A 19,409-nucleotide genomic window follows, 5' to 3' on the forward strand; every position below is an offset into this window, starting at 1 on the left:
CACCCCAGTTTTGCAAATAATAAGCACACTACAAGCTCCCTCACCTCACTCACTAATAGCTCCCCCAAGCCAAGCTTGGGACTAGTAACCAATGGGGCAAAATAGGCTTGTAATATGGCTAATAAACAAAAAAAAGTCAAGGCAACAACATAGGTAGCAAGAAGGGAACAAATGTATCTACAATATCTGGAGGCTACCTAAAAGAACAAATGCCTTCGTCCTCCACAATGTGCATAATAATGAATCATATAAATATTACTAATAGTTGCAAACCAATACTCAAATTCATTGACATACCTGGAATTATGGAACTATCACACATTCCTTACCAAATCAACTAGTCAAGCACTATATTCACAAGTAGTTGGGCAAGATTGACGCATGTAAAGGGTTCAAGGCAATCAAACATCAAATCATGATCAACTAATCCACAATGCTTATCATCAAATACCAAGAATCAAAACAATTTTCTCAAGTAAGGGGCACAGGGAAGCATAATTTATAATTCATTGGAACGCATTTTTGAATTTTAATTTTTTTTCAATTTTTTGTATTTTTATATATATAAAAAAGCAATAAAACTAACCTAGAAAGCGAGAAATCTAACCTAAGAAAACACGCCAAAAATAAAAGAAAAGAGAAAAAGAAAAATACCAAACCAAAATCTCCCCCAAGCCGGAATCAGACAATGTCCTCATTGGCTCGGAAACTAGCCCAGCATAGCTAGTCCTCATCATCCTCATCCATCGAGCCGAAACCCGCACCTCCACTGCCACCTGCACCACCTGCACCAGAAGAGCTACCACCAAAATAATCAGCGTGAAAACTCCCCCCCGCCGGTCCCCCGAAAGGAATGTCCTGGCCGTACCCGAAGAAAGAAGAATAGTCAGTGTAAATACCACGGGCAGTGGGATCCCTATCGTATCCCTGGGGTGGAGGCTGAAACCAGTCAGGGTGAATAGCGTCGTCGGGAATGTTGCCCCGGCGAGCATAATCATCGAACATAGGGTAGAGAGCTCTACCCTGGTTCCTCTCTAGGTACCCTAACCTCTGGTCTATGGAGCTTACCATCCTCCTAAGGTCAGTGTGTGAATGCTCGATACGTCCTAGGGCCTGACCTATACTCTGAAGATCCCAAACTGGGTCAGAGTCAACATGAGGGACGGAGTAGGACATACGAGGTGGAGAGAAAGCCACCTGGGGCTGAGGCTGGGGTGGTGGAACTGGTGGTGGTGGTGCCTTCCCCCTAGAGTTGGCAACTAAAACATCATAAGTGTAAGAAGGTTGCCCTGGGGGAAAGGCGGTCAAGTCAGGACTGGGTAGGGTAAAAATGTGTAGAGGTTGCTCGTTCCCAGTCCGAATACACCAAAAGGGTGTCTACTCGCTATCTGTTCTAACCCACCCCACATCCTCAAAATACCTAGCAGTCATGTAGGTATCTGGTCCACAATTGGTCAGCTGGTGGGGTCCGTTTACTACAAAACCGGTCTTTTTCACTACTATTCGAGTGATAAGGCCACCTAAACGGATAGGGGTCTTGGAAGTGGTGCTGGCTGTGGCATGCCTACTCAAATGGTGAACTATAAACCTACCTATGTTCAATTTCCCGTACCCGTACATATAATTTCCTATGACAACTAGTTCGTTAGATTGAGCGTTATGAGGCTCGGCCCTACCTAAAAAACACAAACCAGCAAATCTTTGCCAGATTTTTGGGACGGGGTGGTGAATAGGTTTGGTACTAGCATGTTGGGGGTCGGGGGTAGGTAAACCAGTCAAAGCATAATATAAGTCACCCATTTTATAGTCCGCATGCCACTGGTGAGAAAATTCAGAATTTAATTCAAAAATTTTACAAAATTCTACAAAAGTTAAACTAATACTTCTATTATTTAACCTGAAAAATAAATTTGGTCCATTTCTAATACTAACAACATGAAAAGTGGACAGGAATTCACAAGTAAGTTCTCTGTATGTAGGATAGTGCATATCAACAAATTTTCTCATGCCAATGTCATTCAAAAATCGTTTTACAAAATCATACAAACCAAATGATTCTAGGGTAGGGCGGTGTAACCACCGAGAAGGAATTACCTCACGACCGATCAAATGCTTTAGCCGTTCCTTTTGCTCTCGGCTCACAATCCGGATCGTCGGCCAGTACGGGAGTTGCAAGTCCGGGTCGTATTCCTCCCTCGAACTGGAGCTCCTACCAAAAATGGACCTAGCCCTCTTTGAAGCCATGTTTAAGAAATGGGTTTGAAAATTTATGGAATTAAAACTGAAAAATTTTTATATGAAAGTGTAGAGGATGAAGAGAGGATCACAAATATGTAAAGAGTTTTGAATTTGGGTTGGTAATGGAGGAGAAATCTTTGAGAGAAGGTAGAGAGAATTTGAGTTTTAGAGAGAGAAAGTTATGGAGGTAAGAAGAAAGAATGAGAAAAGGTGAAGAAAGAAGAAGGTAAGGCACGGTTAGGGCTCGTGCCTGGTCAGGCACCAGCTCGCTCGGTCGGGCGATCTAATCACGAATGGTACGCTAGCCCTCGTGCCCGGTCGGGCGGCGTTCGCCCGGTCGGGCTATCTTTCAATTAAATTTCGACCGATTCTCGCGCCCGGTCGGGCGATCTATATTGCCCAAAATTCACCTGGTCTCGCGCCCGGTCGGGCGCCCTTCGCCTGATCGGGCGATCTTGAGGTTCAAAATTTCGCCCTTCTCGCGCCCGGTTGGGCGAGGCTTGCCCGATCGGGCGGATAAATTAGTCCGTACATGACGAATTTCGCGCCCGGTCGGGCGCCACTCGCCTTATCGGGCGAAAAACTTATTTTCAGATCCTTGCTCTCGCGCCCGATCGGGCTAGCTTCGCCCGGTCGGGCCCGAGACTAAATCGGCGAAATATTAATTTTCTTCTTTTCTCCAAAATTCGGCTAACTCTTTTCCTTCAAACCTGTACAAACACTCATAGAACTCGTTAAATTTCCTCGTATCTCTACTCATAAGAAAAAGAAAAGAAAAAATAGACTAAAAAGCATTAAAAATACGGGTTGCCTCCCGCAAAGCGCTGGTTTATCTAGGTCCCGCACGACCTTCTTACCAAGTACAATTTCTAGGACCCTTGGCCTAACGCTTGATCGGGTGGTTTCTCACCCGGTCTAGCGGTGTTTAGGCTGCGATACGGCTTCCTGACATACCCTGTGGGACGCCAAATTTCCTTATCTGGCGGATCCTCCTTGACTTGGACTGGGGGATCTTCAATGCTACACACTAAAAATCCTCCTTCGATCGAAGGTTGCTCCAAATTGTCATTGCGTTCAACACTTGTAACTCGATCTGGTGGAACACTTACCGTAGGCTCGATTCGCACAACTTGCTTGATCGGTTCCCCTTGTTCATCCTCGAAACCAAGACCAACATTGGAGAGTGCTCTTTCTATTGCATCGACTTCCTTCTGGCATTTGTCTATCTCATCTGAAAAGGATGCAACACAAGATACCGCCTCCACGGGATCTTTTTCAAGAGCTTGGGGCTTGTTAGAATAATTTACAACCACATTAACACTGAAACATTTCTCCTCAGTCATGGAGCTTTTAGGGGCATTATTCAGATTAAAAACAACTTTATCATCCCTCACTGATAATGTTAACTTACCACTTCTTACATCTATGATTGCTCCTGCAGTGTTAAAGAATGGTCTACCCAAAATGATTGGGGTTTGCATATCCTCAGCCATATCAAGAACAACTAAATCTACAGGTATATAAAAATTACCTACTCTAACGGGGACATCCTCTAAAACACCTAAGGGGTATTTGAAAGAACGGTCGGCCATTTGTAGAGTTATATTGGTAGCTTTTAATTTACCCATATTCAACTTAGAACACACAGATAATGGCATGACGCTAACACTAGCACCCAAATCACATAATGCATTATCAATCAAGATATTGCCAATATGACAAGGGATAGAGAAACTACCCAGATCTTTTAATTTAGGTGGAGACGTATTTTGAAGTACGGCACTACATTCTGCAGTGAAAGCTACCGTCTCTACCTCACTGTGATTAATTCAGTAAAGGGCACTGTTACCTTCAAATCTTTTACTACCTCCAGGAACTTACCAAACTGCTTATCCAAGTTTGTCTTCAATTGACGATTGGGGAAAGGAAGTTTGATAATTGGCTTTGGAGCATTATTATTCTTGTCTGGAGTAGCCACCTTCTCTGGAGTTGTACCCTGCAATGTAGAATTAGATATGTTAGTATTATCCTTTAGCCCTGCAGGGCTATCAACTACATTGTTTGGTTTAATGGAATCAAGATTAGCATTATTTAATAAAACAGGTTCATCAACTCTGGGCATAGGGGGCCCTTCATAGTTTGAACCGCTCCTCAGAGTAATTGCAAATGCTTGATCCGTAGGCCTAGTCGGCTGTGCCGGCAAAGCTCCCTGTTGGCGGGCTTGTAGGGTAGCGGAGAGTTGCGCAATTTGATTATCTACAATTTTATTATGTGCTAGAATTTGATCAATTGTCGCATCTCTGCTCTCCATGTGCTTTTGCATGTTAGCCAACATTGCTCTAATTTCCACCAGAGAAGGGTCAGAAGATGAGGAGGGTTGTTGTGGTTGGTTCTTTTGGCTAGCATTGGGATGATAATATTTCTGCTGCTGTTGCTGTGGCGCCTGTGGTTCTTGTGGTGGTGGATTTTGAACATTAGTGCTCCGGTAGGAAAGGTATGGATGATTCCGATACCCAGGATTGTAAGTGTTGGAGTATGGGTTATTCTGCCTATAAGCTTGGAAGGTATTAACTTTCTCCACGGAACTCCTGCAATCCTGCTCCCAATGACCTACGATACCACAATTTTCACAGAAAGCCTCATTAGAATTATTATTAATCGCAGAAACATTGGCTACATTAGCAGTGCTCAGATTATCTAATTTTTGGCAAATAGAGGTTAGTTGAGCTTGCAAAAAGGAAACAGAGTCGACACTATGCTTCCCCTTGTTAGAAAATCCTCTAGGGTTCCCATACTGGGAATTGTGTATCGCCATGTCTTCAATAACTTGACCTACATCATCAAAATCAAGATTCATAAATCTCCCACTAGCCGCAGAGTCTAAAATTATTCGTGAAGAATTTCCAAGGACATTATAAAAGGCTTGGATTAACTGCCATTGTGCTATATTATGGTGGGGGCAATCTCTTTGTAAATCCTTGAACCTCTCCCAAGCCTCATATAAAGATTCGTCGGCTTCTTGGGCAAAGTTTTGGATCGCACTCCGTAGTACGGCTGTTCTCTCTGCAGGATAATACTTGTTATAGAAATTCAGAACAAGAGTTTCCCAGTCAGTTATACCAAGTGTAGTTCTATTAAAACCATTAAACCACAATTTAGCTTTTCCAGTTAATGAGAAAGGAAAGAGAATCTCCCTGATTTGGTCTTGAGTGACCCCGGCTTGTTTGATGGTGTTGCAATATTGACAATAGTCGGCAATGTGAAGATTCGAGTCTTCACCCTTGGCTCCACTGAATTGCTTCCTCTTTATCATCGTTATAAATTGAGGTTTAATTTCAAATTGAACCCCATCAAGAGCCGGAGTAGGGGTGAGATGTGGAAAATCCGTAAGCTTCGATTGTGAATAATCACTAAGCTTCTTTGGAGCCGTCATCTCTGATTCTGCGTCTGATGATGCCTCTAAATCGCTAGAACCAGTTGGAGGATCGCGGTGATTATTGTTATTATCACCAGAATCCGCCAGGATTTGCTTGTAGAAATTTTTCTGTCTATGGAAGGAACGTTCGAGCTCAGGATCGAATGGGATGTAACCTGATCTGGAACACCAGGGCATAAACAAAAACTAGAAGCAAATATGAGATTTGTCTCAGAGAACTAACGCTCTTTGAGACAAAAGGGAAATAATCTAGACTACAAAATCAATCAGAAATAAAAATAGAACCGTTTCCCCGGCAACGGCGCCAAATTTTGACAGGGTAAAGTCATATCCCCTAATAAAAAATAATACCTAAATCCTCTAACTAATGTAGATAGGGAAGTAGGGTCGATCTCCACAGGGAAACAAGTCTTTTTACTCCTAATTAATTAATATAATATAAATTATCTAAGTAACCAATATTTATATTCGAATAAGTAACTAAACTACTAAGATTGAGAATAGAGAGAAAATAATATATGAAAGGATCTAGGGTATAGGTTCACCAATAAATAATATTCCAAGGTAAAATATAATAATCATTCATCAAGCATACATCAATCAGATTATAAAGGGCTTTCGCTACGTATTATAATCACACAATTAATTTATCGGTATTAAATCTCATCTTTCGAATCTCGACTTAACCATTTATAAATTAACCTGCCTATTGAAACTAAAGGGGAAGAAATTGTTACCAATAAGTAATCTGGAATTAATGGAAGAATTAAGAACAAAAGTTGAGAGAAAGAAATCTAAGAGAACAATTAAGAGAGTAAAGAAAGAGTAAAAAGGAGAAGAAAAGGAAGATCCTAAAATCGTATTACGAAGGAGTATTTATACTCCGTACAAAAATCCTAAACTAAAACAAATTAAAACGACGTTAAGCGTCAACTAATAAATACACGCGCCCGATCGGGCGTGGCACCGCCCGATCGGGTGCGCCTTTTTTTTTGCTCCCTAATACTAAACTCGCGCCCGGTCAGGCGCGTCACCGGGCGCCAGCCTAAGCTTCTCCCGCCCGACCGGGCGCGCCTCTGGGCGCCAGCCTCTTTGGCCGGGCGGCTCATTTGGGCCACTATTTGGACTACGATTGGGCTCCAATTCTTCGGGCCAATCTGGGTTTCCTCTTCCGGTCTTGAATACTCGGTCCAAATGCCCCAGTATCACCTATACCGAGCCCTTAATCACCGGTTCGATGGCTCTAACCGGCCCTGGGCTATAGAATCTGGTCGTGCTTCTCCAATGTTCATGATTGCTCCAAAATATCTCGGGAAAATACTCCAAAAGCATAAATCCCTGCAAAAGTCAACCAAATCTACGAAAACACTTGAAAACACTAATTAGTAATAAAAGTGGCTCTAAAGAGCCAAAAACACTACTAATTATGACCAAGGGACGGGGGTAAAATACTGTATAAAATAGACACATCACATATTTACTGACTTATTTTTCTGACAGTTTTCACGCGAGGTGGTTTCTGCGATGGCACGATGCATAGATGCCTTCCGGAGCCAGCTCGTCCGGATGAGGAATGCGACCACTTGCCATCGTGATGACGTCACCCGAGAGGTAGTCTTTCTTTATATATTTCCTTGCATTACCGTTTCAATTTTACCTTGTTTCTGATTTAATTCTTTTTGCAGGGCCAGCCTATCGCTTCTCACACCCGCGCGAGACCTGAGGGGCGGAGGGATCCGGCGAGGTCCAGCTCGAGACGTCGTCGTACTTCGTCAGGGGGTAGAGGTGGTCGCTCCGAGGTTGCCCGTGTTGACGTTGCAGAGGGCTCAGGATCTTCTTTTGAGGCTGCTCATGTTGCACCGGTAGGAGAGGCTACCTCGGCTTTCAGAGGTGGTGGGATGTACGAGATAGGCTCGTCATCGCAGCAACCTCCGCAGCCTCAGCCTCATGTTGATCCTGGGTGGAGTGGTCCTATATTGAGTCTTCCTCCTCCTACGGAGACTGGAGCTGAAGCTGGAGCTGGTGGAGAGGTGACTCCTCGTACGGCGCAATTTTATGATATGATGGACATACGTCCTCCAGCGCCGTATTTTGTTCCTGTGTATATTTTATTTTGACTTTTTTTTATAGAACTTTGCCTTAGACTCGTTATTTATAGACACATTTTGTATATTTATGCTATTATGAGTTTATTTATTATTATGTGTATGTTTGTGTGTGCAAGAGAAGTGTGACAACAATTTTGCGCAAAAAATTCCGTCATTTTTATTATTGATGGAGGGTATCCGACTCTCTCCCCCAAAAAGGAAAAAAATAAAAAAGGAAAAAGGTCAAATAAAATGTCTGGTGTTTGGAATTTAAATAAAGTCCAAAAAAGAATAATATAATAAAAAATAAAAGCTATTTTAATTAATTAAGAAAAAGGATAAAAAGATGCTTAGGAAAGATAATCGGAGCCATAAAGTCATTAGTCAACTCGAGTTTAGTATTAAAAACGCAGGTTGATCACGCGCGCCTGCTGTGACAACTTGGCGCCATTTGGCGCCGCAATATGGCGCGTGTCGCCAGGCGCTACACTTAGCGTGTGGCGCCAAGCGTTGGCGGCTGGCGCCAATAACGGGATTTTGACGCCAATTGACGCTGATGCCGTATTTTATTTTGATTAAAACTTCTCGCAATTTGTGTATAAGTAGCCCCCTGCCCAGCCGATTCTTCTCATAATTCCAGCGAATAAAATAATTCTCTGCTTTAGAAAAATAATCATGTCTTTAGTCACCAAAACCTTCACCCAATACACTCATGAATGGTGTCGATTTCTTAATGCTAGAGACAGAAAAGAATTAGATTTATTTCACTTGGGGGGAATTTATGGCATCAAAGGGGTAGATCTTGACTTAGATTTCATACATACCGCTTTAGAATTTTGGAATGTTGATACTCATTGTTTTAGAATAGGGTATGATGAGATTAGCCCTTTTCCAGAGGAATTTGGTGCTATTTTAGGCTTCCCTACAATAGACCTCGTAGTAATCCCTAGAGTAGATGCATACTATTATAAGGATTTTGAGCGCTTCTTTAATTTGAAAGAAAGGGATTTATCAAAAATATTAGATGGCAACATAATTAATTTGAAAGAATTTGCACGCCATTATTTTGATAAACCTCTTTCTGAATCTTTTCATATATATAGAAGAAGGGCGTTCCTATTTTGCATGCTTAACCAATTTTTTCTTAGTAGTGGTAAAAATAATGAATGTCAGTCAATTATAACCACTGTACTAGCTAGAACAAATTGAATCAGGGAGAAATCCAATGCCATTAATAGTTGGAGAGACTATGATTATTCTAGATGAATTGAAAAGGGACCCAAAAGCACCTTTTCGCGGCTCTCCAATTTTATTACATGTAGAAAAATAATATTTTAATTACAGAAATAAAAAAATATATTTTTGTATTGTAATAATAATTTATTTGCATTGCAATTTTTTTACAGATGTGGCTAATGGAAAGGCTAGGATTAATTAGCCCTCCGGACGATATTGAGAAGTATACCCCCAATTGCTTCGTGAGAAGGAAGAAACGTTTCCCTAAGATTGGGCGCCAAGGATGGAGAAAAGTCTTCGAATCACGTGATTTTGCTATCAAGTGGGTCGTCCCATGGTGGAAAATAGAAAGGATGGTTGGTGTTAACAAGCAACCTTTCTGCCGTCTCCCAAGCTTGTCTCGTGTGACTTATTATTACCCATGGAGGGTAAAAAGGCAATACGGCTTGCTTAAGAATATTCCTTCCGGGGATCTTCGTCCTCCCTATGAGTACCCTGTATCTCAAGAAATAGACAGATTTGATGCTTACTGGGGTGCTAGACCTTTATGGGAAGTGATCACCCAAAAGGTTCCTCCTTCCTTACCCAATGATGTGAAGAAGTGGTTGCTGAAGAAACCTTCAAAGGATAGAGATCAGGGTAAAACTGATGTGAAGAGTCGTCTGGGTGACAGGGTGATTCCTGCCAAGGAACGTCTAGGTGCAAGAATTGAATTCAAAACACCTGCAATGCCTAGGAAGAAAAATGCTACCAAAGATAAAGGGAAAAGGAAAGCTAACACCACAGATAAAAAGGCTTGGGTGGAAAAGAAGCATGGAGTGTTAGCTAAAGGGGAGACTATCTACTCTAAAATTGAATGTAGGTCCTCTAAAGGGGGCCTACTAGCTAAAGTTATGGATGAGGAGGAGGAAGTAGAAAAAAATTGGAAAAGGGCTAGAAAGGAAAAGAAAGATTAGGAGCATTGCTTAACTTTCAATTTATTAAACTTAGTCCATTTTAAGTTAATTTTTTCAGCTTTATTTAAATTCCATCAATAATGTAATTTTATTTTATTAATGAAATTTCAGCTTTTAATTAAATTATTTACTTTAAATTTATTTTATTAAAGCAATGAAAACCGAAAAAAATCAATTTTCCAGAAATTCTTGAAGTACGGAAGTCGAAAATTTTCCGAAAAACACCGAAATTTGCCCAGAGTTTATTTCCAAATTGGCGCTAGTTATTAGCAATTGGCGCCTGTCATTGAAGTCTGGCGCCAGGCGCCAATTTCATCGGCTGGAACTGATGGCTGTTAGCTGGCGCAAAGCTCTTCTTTGCGACGCCGATAATTCACCGATCTTCTGTTGAATTTTTAATTAACTCTGGAACGCGGAGATGTCGAAAAATAAAGTGGCCGCACCCGTAAAGGGTTGCCTACGTATCCTTTCTTAAGGAATCAGGCCGAACGTAGCTCTCTTGAGTATCCTACTCAAGTAATTATGGGTAGTATTTCTTAAGTTGGTCAAGATTTGTCATGTTCGAGAATTCATTGCCGTCCATATCAGTTAGTTTTGCTGCACCTCCTGACAGGATTGTTTTGACAATGTAGGGTCCAGACCAATTAGGTCTAAATTTACCCCTTGGATCTAAAACATTTTCCTTAGTGCTTTTAACACCAAGTCCCCTACTTTGATATTTCTTGTCTTGACCTTCTTATTAAAATGCCTAGCCATACGAGTGTGGTAACACTGAGTGTGATGTAGAGCTTCTAGTCGTTTTTCGTCGAGTAGAATCAATTCTTCGCATCTTGCCCTAGTCCATTCAACTTCATCGAGTTCATTCTCTAACGAGATGCGTAGAGATGGTATTTCTAGATCGACAGGTTGTACGGCATACATTCCATATACCAAGGAAAATGACGTATTTCCTGTTGATGTACGGATTAACGTGCGGTAACCCCAAAATGCGAAGTGAAGCTTGTCAGGCCAATCCTTATAATTTTCTGTCATTTTCTCGATGATAGTCTTTAAATTTTTATTAGATGCCTCGACTGCTCCATTTGCTTGAGGTCTATAAGGGGAAGAATGATGATGTTGAATGCCGTATTTTTGTAGCAATTCTTCACATTCGGCTTGAAAGTGAGTTCCATTGCCACTTATCATTTCATGTGGGTCTCCGTATTGGCAAATAATATTTCTCTCGATAAAGAGTGCTACATGTTTCGCAGTGAGTTTAGCGTATGATTGCGCTTCGATCCACTTTGTGAAGTAATTAATTGCTACTAGAATAAATTCGTGGCCTCCTATTCCTGGGGGAGTAATTTTGCCAATGATGTCAATTCCCCATGTAGAGAATGGCCATGGCGATGTGTAGGTGTAGAGCAAAGATGGAGGTACATGTTGTAAATTGGCATAAATTTGGCATTTAGGGCATCTTTATACATATTGATGGCAATCCCTATTCATTGTAGTCCAATAATATCCTTCTCGCATTATCTTCTGGACTAGCATTTTGCCATTTATATGAGTGCCACAGATTCCTTCGTGGACTATTCTCATTGCTCTTTGTGCATCCTTCTTTCCTACACATAAGAGAGCTCGACCTTTAGGTACCCTTTTATGGAGCTCGTTGTCTATGAGTACATATTGGGAAGCCAAAAGCCTTAATGCTCGTTTTGCTCTTTTGTCAGCATGAGGAGGGTATTCTCCATTGGTGACATAATTGAGTATGTCCGTGTACCACGGTTCTTCTTCTTCTTCTTCTTCTTCTTCTTCTTCTTCTTCTTCTTCTTCTTCTTCTTCTTCTTCTTCTTCTTCTTCTTCTTCTTCTTCTTCTTCTTCTTCTTCTTCTTCTTCTTCGCCTTGGACTACCTCGTCGTCTTCTATAGCCTGGATGTATGCTGGTTTGTGCCTTTTTTCTATGGTTAGGGGCATTTGCTCGATTTCCATGGGAATCCTAACCATTGAGGCTAATCTTGCCAAGGCATCGGCAAATTGGTTTTCTTCTCTAGGTAGATATGTATATTCTACCTTGTCTAATTGATCGGTAAGAGTTTCCAGATAGGTTTGATAAGGGGCTAGGCTTTCGCTCCTTACTTTCCACCTTTTAGATATCTGATTGATGATCAAAGAAGAGTCTCCGAATATCCTTAATTTTTTCACTCCCAATGCCAAAGCTGTTTCAAGGCCTACCACGCATGCTTCATATTCAGCAGCATTGTTGGTAACGTCAAAATCAAGCTTTATGGAGATTGGAACGTGCTCTTCTTTAGGTGATACTAGTAGTACTCCAACGCCACATCCCTTTTTGTTTGAGGCTCCGTCGAAATACAAGGTCGAAGTATCATCTTCAGTAACCATTAGGTCTTCATCTGGAAATTCATTGTCCTGTATTGGCGTCGAGTCTTCTATTGGAAAATCTGCTAGAAAGTCTGACACCACGGATCCTTTAATAGCTTTTTGTGGCATGAACCTTACATCAAATTGTGCTAGATTGACTATCCATATTGATATACGTCCATTGAGTGTAGATTTCTCGAATAGATACTTGAGTGGATCTAATCGGGAGACTACGAAAACGGTATGCACCAGCATGTAATGTCTTAACTTAGTTGTGGCCCACACCAAGGCGAGGCACAACTTCTCGAGCGGTGTATAGCGTGCTTCGTATTCGAGCATCTTTTTACTTAGGTAATAGATTGCGTTCTCTTTGCCTTCTACATTTTGTGCTAGCATAGCTCCCAATGTCTCTTTGGTAACCGTTAAATATAACCTAAGAGGTATTCCGGGAAGTGCTGGTGCTAATACGGGAGGATTTGCGAGATAGGCTTTGATCTTTTCAAAGGCTTTTTGACACTCGTCATCCCATATTACTGGTACATTCTTCTTGAGCTTCTTGAAGATTGGTTCACATATTGTCGTCAGTTTTGATATGAACCTACTTATGTATTACAACCGGCCAATAAATCCTCGAATCTGTTTCTCAGTCTTGGGCGGCGGCATGGACATGATTGCTTTGATCTTGGTTGGGTCTACCTCTATACCTCTAGAGCTTATGACGTAACCCAAGAGCTTGCCTGAGGTGACTCCAAAAGCACACTTAGATGGATTCAACCTCATATTATATTTTCTTAGCCTTTCGAAAACTTTCCTTAAGGCTAGTTGATGTCCTGGACGGTCTTTTGATTTTACAATCATGTCGTCGACATATACTTCGACTTCTTTATGCATCATGTTATGGAGTAAGGCAGTTGCTGCACATTGGTAAGTAGCACCCACGTTTTTCAACCCGAATGGCATTACCGTGTAGCAGTAAGTGCCCCATGGCGTTATAAAAGTTGTTTTCTCCATGTCTTCTTCTGCCAAGAGAATCTGGTTGTAACCTGCGTACCCATCCATGAACGAGAGAAGCGCGTGATTTGCCGTGTTATCTACCAAAATATCGATGTGTGGCAAAGGAAAGTCGTCCTTTGGACTTGCCTTATTTAGATCTCGATAGTCGACACACATCCTTATCCTTCCGTCTTTCTTCGGAACTGGGACGACGTTGGCGACCCATTCGGGGTATTTGGATACCTTGATGAAACCTGCAGTTATATGTTTTTGAACTTCTTCTTTTATTTTAAGTGCTACGTCGGGTTTCATTCGACGTAACTTTTGTTTTACAGTTTCATTCCTGGAATTAGTGGTATAGTGTGTTGAGCTATTTCTCTATTAATGCCTGGCATATCTTCATATGACCAAGCGAATATATCGATAAATTCTTGAAGTAAGTTAATTAAATCGGTTCTTTCTTGTTTATCCAATGTTAATCCGATTTTAACTTCTCTTTTATGAGTTGAATCATTTGAGATATCAACTGTTTCAGTCTCTTCGATTACCGGTGTTTTCTTTGTCTTTTTCATCGTTAGTTAAGCAATGCTCGTCATCTTGGGTTAAAGAAGAACACGAGAAGTAAGGAGAATGAGAAATATCATTACATCAAAGAGTGATATGTCCTCAGGGACTGGATCACTAACTATCTTAGGAGAGGAAATAGGAGGGGGAGGTATTACTACTAAAGACTTAGAAGACTCTAAAGGGAAATACTCTGACTCGGACTCTGACTCAGAAGACTCTTCAAACATCGGTCCTTGCCCTGTCGTGATGGATATCTTCCTTCCGCTTGGAGTAGTCACCTTGATAGTCTTGCGCCACCCTTGTAGTGATCCTTCAGCTGGAGTAATTAGCTTCGAGGGATCGAAGCTTTCACTTTGTAGGACTGTTTTAAGTTGGCTCATTCTTTTCTCGCCCAAACAGTAATCCCATGACGTTAAAGTCAAAGCATGGGGGTGCTTTCTCCTTGTGGACGGGAGTTAGGATTTCATCAGTGAAGTAGCAATCCAAGAAAATCTCGAATCTCGGTTGTCGTATGCCGTTTACAATAAATGGCTCGGGAAATTCATGGCATGGATAGTCCTCTCCTTCTTTTATGAACTGACCATTAGGCGTAAGGGGGTACTGATCCATTGGAATTGCTTTCTTTTGAATGCGAGCGTCCCTACGTGCTTTTGACTTTTCCCGGGCTCGCTTGAGATATTTCCGAGTCGGTTCGAAACCAAGTCCGAAAGTGTCTAACTTAGGGAGGCCAGGTGACTCCAGCGGTTTTGCCATTCCTTTCTTCTTTCGTAAGGTCATCCTAGGAAAGTGTCCTTGTTTCTTCAGCATGGCGTTGACAATCATGTTGGAATGGGGGTCATGGCGAAGAGGGATCCTTTCATCCTCCTGGATTAAAGAGACTTCTTCGTTAAAGCCCCATAAATCTTCATCATCCTCGTCGTGCTCCACATTAATAATTAGATTTTCTATAGATTTGATCCTCATAGGCGAAGCATCGATGGTGACTAGAATTCCCCCAACTATAGCTTTTACTTGTTGGTGGAGAGACGAAGGGACGACCTTTAGATCATGAAGCCAAGGGCGTCCCAACAATAAGTTGAATGAAGCTTTGATGTCCACTACTTGGAAAGTAGTAGCATGTTCTATTGCTCCTGCCGTTACATTTAGGGTAATCTTGCCAAGAGCTTGACGACGAGTGTTATCGTAGGCCCTTATTCCTTGTGTAGACGGAGTTAAATCTTCGTCCCTTATGCCGAGCATCCTCGCAGTTCTAAGTGGACAGACATTGATAGCCGATCCATTGTCTACAAGAGTCATAGGAATTCTCCTAAATTAAAGGTGCTCACATTGTTTAAGTGGGCGGTTTTGGAAGAAGAAGGATTGTCGTTCTTCTTTCCTTTCCAACCACTGTTGGAGTTATTGTTGGCAGCTTTTAATTTAGCCAAGTCATCTTCAATATTGATCCCAATGTCATAAACGGCCTTAAAGGTATGGAGATTATTTTGATATTTGAGATGCTTGGAATATTTTTCTTGGAGATTTTTTATGAATAGTCTCACAGATTCTTTTTCACTTGGCACCTTAATCATCTTAGCTGAGGTTTCTCTCCACTTGTTAAAGAAAGAGGTGAAGCCTTCATTCTCTTTCTGTTTGAGGATTTCAAGTTCCCTATGGTCAGTCTCGACTTGAATGTTGCACTTGTACCTATCAACGAAAGCGTTTGCTATAGACTCCCAGGTAGAGGTCTTTTCTTTCTCGAGAGAAAAGAACCATTGTTGGCAAACGGTCTCGAGAGATAGTGAGAACAGAGAAGGGAACACTTTCTTATCAATACCCTTGATACTCATTATTGTTTCGAATGCTCTTAAATGAAAGTAAGGGTTGTCAGTTGCTCTGAATTTTGGGATGTCGTTGGCGTTGAACTTCTGCGGAAGAAGATCTTTGTCCACTGAGACCCCTTGTGATGTAATCTCTTGGAACTTATAGTCGCTAGACAACTTGCTTAAACTCTCTTGCATGAGGTCCATATGTTGTTGCTTCACGGGATCATCGATCTTGAGTGCGAGAAGCTTCAGTGTCTCAGTGACGGTAGCCAGTTGGTTCTTAAGATCATTGACATCTTCTTGTGTTTCCATTATAACCTTAGCTTTCCTCTTACGAGCTATGGGTTTGTCGAAAAGTTGGACTTGTACGAAGAGGTTGTCTTTGATTAATCGTCCTTCCTTTCTTGACCACGCGCTATAAATAAACCATTTTGCATTTTAATTACTCGACTCGAATCAACTTGACTTTACGGTTTATTTTAAGGAAGAAAGAAAAAAGAAAAGGGTACATATTTTTTGGCAAAAATAACGTACATATTTTTAGGAAACTAAGTATAGTTTTTTTTATTGGAGGATTAATATCCGACTTACCCCCTTAAAAAAATGACGGAAAAAACGCGCACTCAAGACTCTCTTAAACATGGTCAAAGTATGTGTATTGGTGTGTGCGTTGAGTGTAAGTGACATGCTTGGACTCTTATGTAAGACCATGGGACTTAGTGCCTAAACTCGATCATTGACTCAAAAAGTACTATTGACAGCAAAATTTAACCGAATTAATTAGAAAACTGATTAATTAGACTCTAGGTGATGACTCGACCAATAATTCGAACTGTCGGCCAGACGACAAGACTGGCGTCGCATTGTGGAGCTTGGCGCCAGACGACAGAAATGTCGTCAGGCGCTACACTCCATAATGTGGCGCTACAGCTCAGAACTTGGCGCCAGTATTGGAGCTTCGGTCTGGGACTGTTTTCGGTGTTATTAGCCAACTGGGGCATGCCTAAAGTCGTACTAGGTCAATTCAGATTAAAATATTAGACTTTATTGACTCTAATTAATTAATTAATTAATCAAATAGGCAAAGTTCTTTAAGTCATTAATTTTTTTAGTCTCAACACAAGTCAACAAACGGTTAAGAGAAACATAGAATATATATGCATAACAAATAATGCGCAATTAGTCAAGTAGGCACAATATGATGCAATGCGTTTGCAACCTAACCATGGATCTAGTTCTCTAAAGTTCGGGATATGGGTTAGTCAATAGAGGGTCCATGGTTAATTGTCCGGATGCACCGCGCGGAAGCCTAACCGTGAAGGGTTGGCGCGAGTGGATGGGACACCGCGAGTTTAGAAAAACTCGCTTCCATGGTTTGGTGAATTCAACATCTCGGATGTACCCTTTGTTGCACGGAGCGTTCAATCGGGTAGATGGAGCATGAATTCCCAGAGGGTTATGTCCATATGTAGAACACATATGGGTTTCAGAAAAGTGAGAAAAAATTCAATCAGGAAGTAGGATCGAGCAAACAATACGAAAAACCGGTCGAAATTAGAACGCATATTTCTGGCTCGGTATTGGGGGAAATTGGCGCCAGCAAACAAAGACTGGCGCCAGCTTTTAACTGTAGTGCCTGGCGTCAATACTGGCGTCTGGCGCTACGACTAAAATGCTGGCGCCGAGCTCTGGCCCCTGACGCTACTTCCCACATGCCTCAGCAGCTTTCTGTGCTCGATAAAATTTTCCAGTTTCGCGCGGTGTTATTTCAGTCCTAGTTGTGAAAGATATTCCTCAAATTTCCTACGTGTAAAATCTTATGTTTTTAACTCATTACGGATGGTCTTTCCAATGAGATCTTTTTTATGCATATGACAATAATGTTAATCAAAATTACGCACATGAAATACTTAGAACGTTTCGAGTCTCATCCACTCATTCTAAATCATTGCCGAAACAAATTCAGGAATTAAAATAGAAATCCTCCCCAGTGGAGTCGCCAAAAAACTGTAGGGAATAATTTCAAGCTTTAATCCCACTAGCTTGAATCCGACTGTGATCATACACTAAAGTACGGTGGCGTTCAAAAGGGAAGAAGATAGAGCAAAAGAGTCGCTAACAAGTTTTTTAGGAACTTGTAAACCGTTCATAGGATGAAGGTTACACCCCTTAACGATCCAAGAGATCGTCAACTCCATAAGGTCTAGAACCAAATAAGGGTTCGGGGATGATGGTACAAATCCAACCTAAAAGAGATTGAACCTGCCCTAATAATAGGCCTCTACTTTATTCTGATCGTATTCATGTGCGCTTTTTAATTAACATGCAATCAATAGATTTACCCCTAAACCTGTTTTGCTCTTTTTGTTCGAATTTTGCTCGAATCTGTTGCTTTTCTTGCTCATTTTGGTTATACTTGTTGATTATGAAGTAGAGTGTAGTATTAGAACTATTAATACTTTCATAATTCACATTTTGCAAATTTTGAAATAAAAAAAAATGGCGCGAAGTGTATACTTAGCTCGTTTTCGCCATATTCGAACTTCAAGATTGTTTGGTAGACGATAATTTTGTTGGTGTTACTATTATTCGTCTTGGAATAGTTGATTCTTTGATATTTTGAAACATAATCCCTTGAATGCTTAGTTGAAACTGGTATAGGATGGCTTTTGTGGGCCTTAAAAGCCCCCATTTACTGAGTTTCACTAGTAGAAAAAGGCTTATTTGCGTCGCTCATTTATAGTGTATTTGCGTCGCTTCTATGAGCAACGCAACTGCTCGCGACGCAAATGACTTAAAAGTCATTTGCGTCGCTCCTAGGCGCGATGCAAATAAGAGTCATTTGCGTCGCTCATTTATAAAGGAGCGACGCAAATGACTCTTCTAATAAACTTCTCTTTTGTTATTTGCGTCACTCCTTTATAAAAGAGCGACGCAAATGACTCTTATTTGCGTCACTTCTTTATAAAGGAGCGACGCAAATGACTCTTCTGATAAACTTCTTTCAACTTGATGACTGATTGAAGGTCACCTTAGCTTGATGACTGATTGAAGGTCACCTTAGCTAGGTCCAACAGATGGGAAGTACCTTTTTTGTCGCCTAAAGTATGTGAAATTTTCAGTCCAATGAATTAACAACTTTATAACAGCTGCAAAGATAATGTTTTATTGCCATCAAAGTTAAATGCTGTAAAAATCAGCAGCTCTAAGATGCAAACCAGCAGCTCAAAGATGCAGCTGCAAACCAGTAGTATATTGCTTCCTTAAACTTTTAGTGCTTATCTTAATTTCTCATAAAACTAATTTCTCAACTACTCTAGATCATCCCCTATATAAAGAAAGACAGAATTAAGGGCCTACCGAAAATACCAGTAAATCTCAAATTTATTTTCATAAGATTGATTCTATTCTTTAATCCTCTTTTTGTTTTCTTTTCTGATCAAATTTGACTTTATTACATATCTTTATAAGTAAAGGTGGGGGTACATAACTGCATATGTAATAGTCAGGTGTGACGGGGTTCAAGCAAAGAGCAGGAATCTTAGTGGATCATAATTTTCACCAAAACCCTACCTAATTAATTAATCATACTAATAATTTTCTTCATAAAATCAGATCAAGCAACCCATTCCTAAAAGGTATTCACAATATTTGACTCACGTGACGCCATGTGAGTCCGTAGGAGCAATTTTTTAATTAATGGCAGATCTACTGGTACCGTACTCACCCCCTT

At 41.0% G+C, this 19,409-nt stretch overlaps 1 protein-coding gene and 1 non-coding gene across 2 annotated transcripts in view; both read left to right on the top strand.

Annotated features, from left to right (window-relative positions):
• Positions 1-19,409, top strand: part of LOC145642824 (uncharacterized) — a 113,229-nt gene that overhangs the window by 39,712 nt on the left and 54,108 nt on the right. The window lies entirely within an intron of this gene.
• LOC145557017 (small nucleolar RNA R71) lies at positions 5,184-5,290 on the top strand. Its single transcript, XR_014092100.1, has one exon. It is a non-coding gene; the product is annotated as a small nucleolar RNA R71 (small nucleolar RNA).

The sequence above is a fragment of the Chenopodium album genome, chromosome 8 (genome assembly GCF_948465745.1).
Source record: "Chenopodium album chromosome 8, dcCheAlbu1.1, whole genome shotgun sequence".
Lineage (NCBI taxonomy): Eukaryota > Viridiplantae > Streptophyta > Magnoliopsida > Caryophyllales > Amaranthaceae > Chenopodium > Chenopodium album.